This window comes from Pinus tabuliformis, chromosome 6, assembly GCF_031772625.1.
Source record: "Pinus tabuliformis cultivar Carrire ecotype Pingquan chromosome 6, CPIR1, whole genome shotgun sequence".
Lineage (NCBI taxonomy): Eukaryota > Viridiplantae > Streptophyta > Pinopsida > Pinales > Pinaceae > Pinus > Pinus tabuliformis.
In genome coordinates this window covers 1,757,301,646-1,757,310,412 of record NC_142292.1, presented here as the reverse complement: position 1 = coordinate 1,757,310,412, position 8,767 = coordinate 1,757,301,646, and the positions used below count along the sequence as shown (strand labels likewise).

At 35.6% G+C, this 8,767-nt stretch overlaps 1 pseudogene across 1 annotated transcript in view; it reads right to left on the bottom strand.

Moving 5' to 3' along the window:
- Positions 1-269: 269 nt before the first annotated feature.
- The window catches only part of LOC149265960 (protein SUPPRESSOR OF GENE SILENCING 3 homolog), a 54,840-nt pseudogene continuing 46,342 nt past the window's right edge, over positions 270-8,767 (bottom strand). Inside the window, exon 8 of the transcript XR_016260107.1 lies at positions 270-937. The product of XR_016260107.1 is annotated as a protein SUPPRESSOR OF GENE SILENCING 3 homolog (transcript). The remainder of the gene's footprint in view (positions 938-8,767) is intronic.

Here is an 8,767-nt window from a genome sequence, read left to right as displayed (position 1 = left end):
ATAGTTTTTAATTATAATTTTTATAGTTTTAATTATTATGGCCTCCACTTCATTTTTAAGGATTTTATTTTTTTTTCAAACTTCATTCCAACCAATTTAGTAAGAGTTTATAATCGTTTCTATAGCTCATTTATGCTTACATTTAAAATAATGAATTCAAATTTGACTTGCTTTAAGAAACAAACGCAAACAAACAGATCCATTTCGTACTTCAAAAATGTATAGTAATATAGAAATTTCAACTATAGAAATATTGAAATTCTGAGACATGAAAGTAATAAAGTCAAGAGAATTCATATTGCCATCATCTTCATCGTTATGAAACTAATGGCCACCGGCTTCACTCTGTAACATCTTATGGAAACCACAGTTCTTTAGGAGTATCTTTAGGACACCCCTAACAGAGGAAGGTTTAGCATTCTCATCCAAAAACAAGTTTATATTAGTAGCAAATGTGGTGGTAATGTTCAATGGCATATATCTCTTGGTTGGTACTTCGTTCCACACTAATACTCCTCTTCTTCAAACAAATGCAAATGCAGAATTCCCTTCTGGTTTTAGTTTTTCCCAGTTTGTCATGGTCACGTTGTAACAAGTTCTGAAACAAATACATGGCTACAAAAGTACGATTGCCCACAACCAAACAATGGTTCTAACATATAGAGCATACCTATTTAAACGCATCCCTGGCTTCTGAAATTAAACAGCATCACTGTCTGCTTCTTGCCTTTTCTTCTGATATTTCTCTAGGAGTTCAAACCTTTCACGCTCTATTTCCTTCTCGAAGGCTACTTCCTCCTGTAATTGCCTTAGTTTAATTTCCCTCCTCCTTTTGTCATGCGTTTTAATAAGTTCTTGCCTCACCCTTTCGTATTCTTCATAATCTTTCAAACTGGTTTCAACTATCAACCTTCTTCTTGCAATCTCTTCATCAATTCTGCAACAAGGCATCAAAATCACAAATAATGCTCGACACTGTTATAAACAAGAAATCGCACAAATTCGTATCTGTAGTCCAAAGTTGCTAAAGCTTTCTACGACTAAGATGATCTAAAAAGCTTGCAATTATAATGCCTACAATTTCTGTGACAATCACGACAAGCATTACTTCAAAAGTGGAGTACAATAACCTTGCATCTACACTTAATGATCTTCATGTATGAAGTTCAAGATTCAAACAGAAGTTGGTAGAATTTCATTTTGGCTTTAACCAATACAATACAGAGGGATTACTCAACAAAACAACCTTAACCAGACCAATATCTTTCCGATTGACAAAAACGGTTAAAACCGAGGAAGAAGAAGGCTATGGCATACTTCAAAATGTATTGCAGAATGAGGAAGTCCATTTTCGTTGTATCAGAGTGTCATGCAATAATCTATACTCAGCCAGAAGTATGTGGACTCAAACGAGAATCTAAGATTGTAGCATCTTCCTACGCCAACTTTTTCTTCTAGAAGCAGAATGGAGCCTTCAAACTTATTCTAGGGGTTAAAAATATCTTAGTTGATGTTCATTATATACATATTAAGACTTTGTATCAATGAAGATATTTACAACAACATATTTTGTGGACTTGAATTATTAAAGAGGATGTATAGCACAATATAACAGCAACTGCCAAACTTCCCTTATTATTTTCCAGAAGAAGGATAAAACTCTCCCACGTTAAAGAAAATGAAAGAAATGCATGGAGAGGATCTTATAACTGTTTCCTATCACGGTCACGTACCATTTAAAGGAGCTTCCACAATTACTAATGGAATACACATCAATGAAACATGGACCAATGATCAAGCTTCATGCCACATTTGATCATTCACTATTTTGAGTCCTACTACAGGAAAGTTCTCTGGGTGTTTTCGAATGAGACTCAGACGTCAAAAGAATCCATTTCTTCAAATAAATTTAAAGAAAACAAAAAGACTAAAATTAGTCTCCAATAAAGCATGACTTGTACTGTTTCTAGAAGACAAAAACAACAGACTATTTTGATTAATAACAAAACACTATTTGTGGTGAAAATTGATCATGGAAAACTATGATGATGCTTAAGCCATTGCTGCACTATGCCCATAATGAGGGAACGAGAAGAGACAATTTCAAGATAAACATGCTCTAAACATTTCAGGTACCACAATAAGAAATCCGATTAGTTAAACACAATTGCCACACTCTGAAGCAGACGAACAAAAATTTAGTCAACGACCACATTGCGATAAGTAAAAGTAGACAATGTAATGATTTATAGTAACCATATTAAACCCATGCTACAGTCAATTCTGGGACAAAAACAAACCATCGGACAAAGTCATAGTCATGTTTGTAAGGAAATGATTAAAATCAATCACTTTCCCAATCTCACATGCATTATAAAGAAACATGCTTTGTATGACACTTGAGGGTGCTACAAAAGTCAAATGCCGGAGCTGTAAATATGAGAACCACCTATGCTTACTTAAACTGGACTAAGCTTAACATTGATATTTCCAACACAAGGATGCTGCCTAGGTTTACCATTGTTTAGGCCAAGCTAAGTTGTTCCAATGATTAATTTTTTGGCACAGTCCACCTTGTATCTGGACATTAATATGATCATCGGCCAATTCATGTTATCTACCCTGGGCATATTTCTGAACTCTTTAGATGGCAGAATTCATTGTCATGATGAATGTGTCTTTCAAATATTCAGTTATGGATTTTGTAGCCCAAGAACACTGCTATATTTATATCACTTATGCATCACAACTATGATTGTAACTATCATAGAGCCATAGTTGGCACTGTTCTGGGGTATGAATTAACTTTTCAAGTGATGCATTGTAGAAAGTGGGTTCTGAGATGACAAAAATAAAATTAAGTCATCTCCGTCGTAGGGCTAATGCTACTTATATCAGTCTTTCCTATGGCAAGGCATACCACCAGTACAAACACTCTCAACAAGGCAATATGCCTACATTACCCATTGGAATGACCCAAGTTATAGCCTAGACTATCAAAAAAAGATTCTGTTTGAACCTTCAAAGAATGCGTCTAAATAACGACTGCAGATTTATTTTTATTCAACACTTTCACAGACCGTAGTTGGATTTCATTTATAGGAAAAGAAGTAATGACATAGGTGGGGAAACTCTGCAGTTCTATATTTTGTACAGGTTGAGGAGGCCTATTATTAGGATTTGGTACATGTTGTGCAAGCAGCTGAGTTGGTCTTGGAGGATTTGAATTAAACAGCTGCTGCATCTGCTACGAAGGTTGATTGGTACCTTGAGGTAATGGGAGTGGTTGTTGTTGTGGTGGTGGTAATGGCAATGCGGGTTGTTGTGGTGTAGGATAGGGTGTGTTGCACCCATTTTTCAACATTCCAAGGAAGTAGGATCCAGGAGCTTGAAAAATCTTTTTCAAAGTTCAGAATCATCAGTCAGCAGTGTTTCATGTCATTGTAAACCCATTCTGCAAATTTATAATGTAAATAATGCTAGTATAACTGTTTAATTATGAAACAACCTAGGTAAGCATATAATTTTGGCAATGAATCTTAGGAGGTTTTTTGTCTCACCGATCTGTGTGTTTCTAAACACGGCTACTCAACAGAGTTTTTCCCTCCAGCGTAACCCCAAAACTAGGGTGAAATCTATCGTCGAAATGTTAGTTGAGTCCTAGTGTTTTGGTCAAGTCTATTGTAAAAGTGATTTGGAAAAAATTTAAGTTAATTGGCTATATATTATTTTATTACAAATCACTTGGTCTACTAGATCATATTGTGCCGCAGAATTGGATAAATATTATGAGGGTCTATAACGAGCGGATATTCCCCCTTTGAGGGTTGAATTTGTAAGATCTTATGTAATAAATATTTTTTGTGCATGATGACAAAAACTTGACTAAACTGAGAAAGGGGGTGAATCAGTTTAATCCATTCATGGACATTAAAATTATTTTCTTTAAACTCATTAGCTGAAACATTAAATGAGCATTTTAACAAATAATGACCAGCAAATTCAATATGTGAACAAAAAGTAATAAGCAAACCAAAACATCACATCAGCACGTAATAATAACACATTGACACTAGATATAAGTGTAAACCCATAAAGGGAGAAAACCACGATTTTGTTATTAATATATATGATAATACAGGCTGGAATGATAATATACAAGCTCGAATGATAATAAAGGCCCCATGTTGTGTTCATGATAATGGATCGAATGATAATAAAAGGCCGCATATACATATTCATGATAATGGATCTACAATAATATAATGGATCACTGGTGATACTACCGCACCTACAATAATATAAAGTCGATGCAAGCACACCATCCAACGATATATATTTATATATGTCTCGTTATATGGCACAGTCCAACGATATATATATATATATATACATATATATATGCCTCATATGTATGCCTCATTTTATGGCACAATCCAACGATATATATACAAGCCTCTTTAATAATAATACCACCATTCTAGTGCCAATATCAAATATATACATATGGTACCATCCAAAGAGAATATGAGGTCGCATTGTATTAAAATGGGCCTTTGGGGCGATTGATGAAACGAAGGAACCCATTTTAAATCAACCACAGTTCCATCATCAAGCCACAAAGAGAAGGAGGTTGTTGCCGCTTTGAGGCCTTTTTTGCACCCTTCTCTTCCACATTGTATGTTGACGATGATATGAGAGAAGGTCTTATTATATATAAGGGAGGCCACAATTATATTATGTTGTTGTATACTATGAAATCTGCTCCTCCTCCGTAAGGGAAATCCAATCTCATTAATAAATGTTAAAAGAAATTATGAGCATTCACATATCAGAATGAGAGATGGTTCACACTCATTTTACACTCCTCAATCTAAATGGTGAAATCCCTTCTCTTTCACCCTCAAACTCATTGATCATTGGTTCATCCTCTTCATGGTGTGCCAAGACATTATTTAATGCTTCTTACTAAGAGAAATTCTGAAATTAGTATCCTTGTAATATTATCCAAATTAGGGCATAAAACCCTAAATGCTACTCGGAAGAATATTAACGCTAGAAAATATTGTAATGAAATCAACGTTAGCATATTGTAATCAAAACTTGGCATATTGTAATGATGTTGGCATATATTGTAAAAGTGATTGCAAAATATTTAATGATGCTGGCATCTTTTACACAACATTCCATGCATTAAATGAATAATACATTGTTCATAAAGAATTCACTCCAACATTAAAGTATTCATTCGAGCATTAACGTATTTAAAATACTAACCATTACCAACACACTCCAATAAGCATTTATAAAATGCACTCATCGTTTGTAATGCGTTATTTAAAGAACATCACTGTGTGAGGGATAGTGAACTTGATTCCTTCCTCTATTGTGCCCTTTTTCTTGCATGGAGAGAAGCATCATCTGCAACAATAATATATTTATGTTGGGTTGTCAAAACTGTCAATATTCATTATCTAATGTTCTATCTCCTCTCATCTTTGCTCTTATTTCTATTGTTATCAATACTGGATAGTCATAATTATATCTCTTATTACAAAGTCGTTATTCTACCTCTTTCTTGCGTTACCTTCTCTTAGCGTATTCATTCTTACCATTACATATGGGCATTATTTTGGGCGCTCAATTCTCTTTTAGGTTTCCATTTCCATCCTTTAGATGCTTGTTTACTCTCTTAGTCTTCTTGATCTTTTAGGGTTCTGCTCCACTTTTTCACTTGAAGCTTTTCAACGTATGCAGTTAATCAATGTTGGTGATGCCTCCCCCAATGGCATGCACTGATAAATTCTTGTTCCCCTCCTTTTTTAATTAACTTCTTGAATAGTCTAAACTTGTGCACAAGACATTCTCATTTGCCCAACAATGATACAAGTATTCATTTAACCATTTCCCAAAGTTTTTGATGCATCTTGTCATTAGTAATCATTGCTATACAACTTGTTTCTCAAGCCCTTCTGAACATATGTTTTCTTGAGGTATCTTCAAAACACTATTTGAGTTGCACTCCCCCTGAGATATTGCTCCTGAATTCATCTTTTGTTTTCTTAAGCAGCTCCCTCTGAGGCCATAATGACTTCGTTTTGTCATAGAAGTCAGAGGACAATCTTTTTTCTTTCTCTTCCACACCTTAGTGATCTGCATTATTTTGTCTACATATCTTTTTGACTCGTAGTTTTGTCTGCTTGAAGTAGCTTCCGTCTTCTGTCTAGAGTTCTTTAGATTATATGGTTGCTTGCAATCCTCGGCTTTGTGACCAAGGTTGTCATACACATAATATCTAGTGTGGCTAAGAGATAGAAGAAATGGTATGTGTCTTCCTGTGCTCATCTTCTTCCTTACATCCATTTTGCATTCAATAGCTTTATGTCCAAATCCACAACACAAATAACAATAACCATAGAAATGATTTGTGTACTTGGTGGATGGTTGTCTTCTTTGTTTGCTTGCTTGAGAGAGCCTTCTTGTTTGCTGCATCTTTTGTTGATAATCTTTGGTTTGATTTCTCCTTCAGTTTGATGTTGGATGGCCAGGTATATGTTGGAAAATGTAACTAGGTTTGGTCTTCATTATTGTACTTGAGTCAAATGTAACATATTTGTCAAAAGAAAGTGAAAATAATTTTATTATTAAATTGAATTGACTTATTAAAGCATGGGTTTCATCTTTGGGTCAATTATAGGTCAAGCCTCCATTGTAGGCTTTGGGTTATTGTCAAAGTCATTTATTATTGGGTCAAATACTCCTCTATCAAGTCATCCTCTTCAACAAGTCATCAACTCGGCCTCTTCATCAAAGTCTTCAAATCAGCCTCTTCAAGTCGGCCTCAAATAAATTATCTTCAAGTTAATCCATGTCAGCCTTATAACAGTGACACATCTATTCATATGGACATGTCAGCTCATTTATATGGAGGAACCACTATATATACCAAGCTAAGGTATTCGCATTAGTCTTACCACAGAACAATTCGGATAAGGATTTTAGAGATGTATTTCAGCAATTTCAAAGGAAATGTTTCGGTGATATCACAAGGACATTCTCGGTGCAATCACAGAAGTTCAGATCACAGAGAAGAGGTCATTGTGTCACTATAGTGAGTGATTCGGTGCAATCTCAAGAGGATGTTTGATGTCTCTACAGGAGCTCGTTGGAGGCACTGAAATTCTCTCGGTGCTATCATAGATAGGGAATGCGAATTGAGGTTCAGCCTACCACAATTTCGATGCTACCATTCCGGAGTCTCGGTGCAATCATTGTCTTGATGTAACCATAGTGATGAAGGTTCAGTATAACTACAGTGACGAGGGTTTGATGTCACCACAGTAAGAAGGGTTCGATATTCCCACAGTGAGAAGGTCTCGGTGCTCTTACAATGAAGAGGTCTCGGTAATATTTTAGTGACAAGAATTCGGTGATAATACAGTGACACATGAAACGAAGGATGACTTGATGGAGGTAGTCTTGAGTTGTAAGGGTCTTGGTCATCTCATCTTGAATCTACTGAAGGAAGAATTTGTGACTGGCTTTTCCCCTTGAGGGGGGTTTTGCCCTGGCAGCGTGCCTATATCTTGTGTTCTCTTCTATTTGTTGCTTAGCATTACTTTTGATGATAAGAAAACATCACAAGTTAATGCCATTAAGAGGAAAATAATTTAACTACCATCTCCATGGATTTTCAACAATTTAGGACAATTGAGGCACGTGACATTATTCCTCCTTTGAATTCTTGCAAGCTTCTTAACCTCATCTTTAGGAGCAGATTGTATTTTCTCCAATTCATTCTTTTCATTTTGATTATGCTTCTTGCCTTTGCTTGTTTCCTTTTTAATTACATTGTTTGTCCCTTCTTCTACATGTATTTTCAGGGTTGGTGTGTCTTCTTTAATGGCTGATTTTTCTAAGTTCTTAATGGAGGAAACCTCCTCTTCTAGCTACCTACACAACCTATTCATTTCTTCTAACTTACTTCTACCTGAATCAATCTCAGCTTCTAATCTTTCACACAGTAGGTCTTTCTCCTTGAATTCACCTCTTCTATTCTCCTTGCTTCTTCAAGTTGTGTCTTCAAGCTGACAAATTCCTCCTTGTCCTCATGCTCTCTCTCATCTAATATCTGCACCAGTTTCTTCAGATCTTTGTTTTCATTCTTCAATCTTTCTATGCTAACCAATGATAATTCAAGCCTAGCTTGATGTTCATTTGTCTTTTCTTTGTGAGGGTCAGGTACATTCACACATGTAGAGGTTTCATTTAACTGAACACTTTCCTTCTGATAGGGGTTTTTCTCCTTCCTCCTCTTTTTTTTCTCTACTTTGTTGTTGCTAGCCTCTCCATGCATGAGCTGCAATCTATCCCAAATTTCTTTTGCAGAATTTAGGTCTATTAATGTATCAAGATCCTTATTATGAAGATTGTTATCAATAACACATTTTGCCTTAGCCCTCCGTTGTTGTTCTTGCACAGAAGGAGAGTCTTTACAATAACCATCAAGTACAACATTCCATACACCAAGTCCATCAGTTGTCAGTTATGTTTTAACCTCATCTCTCCATTCATGAAAGTTTAATGTACTAAGGACAGGTACACTTTGATAGTCCATGACTCAACCAAATCTACCTTCAAGCTCTTAGGCTTACACCAAAGAAGCCAGCTCCAATACCAATTGATGAAAACTTGACTAAACTAATAGGGGGGATGAATCAGCTTAGTCCATTCATGGACATTAAAAAAAAATTCTTTGAACTCATTA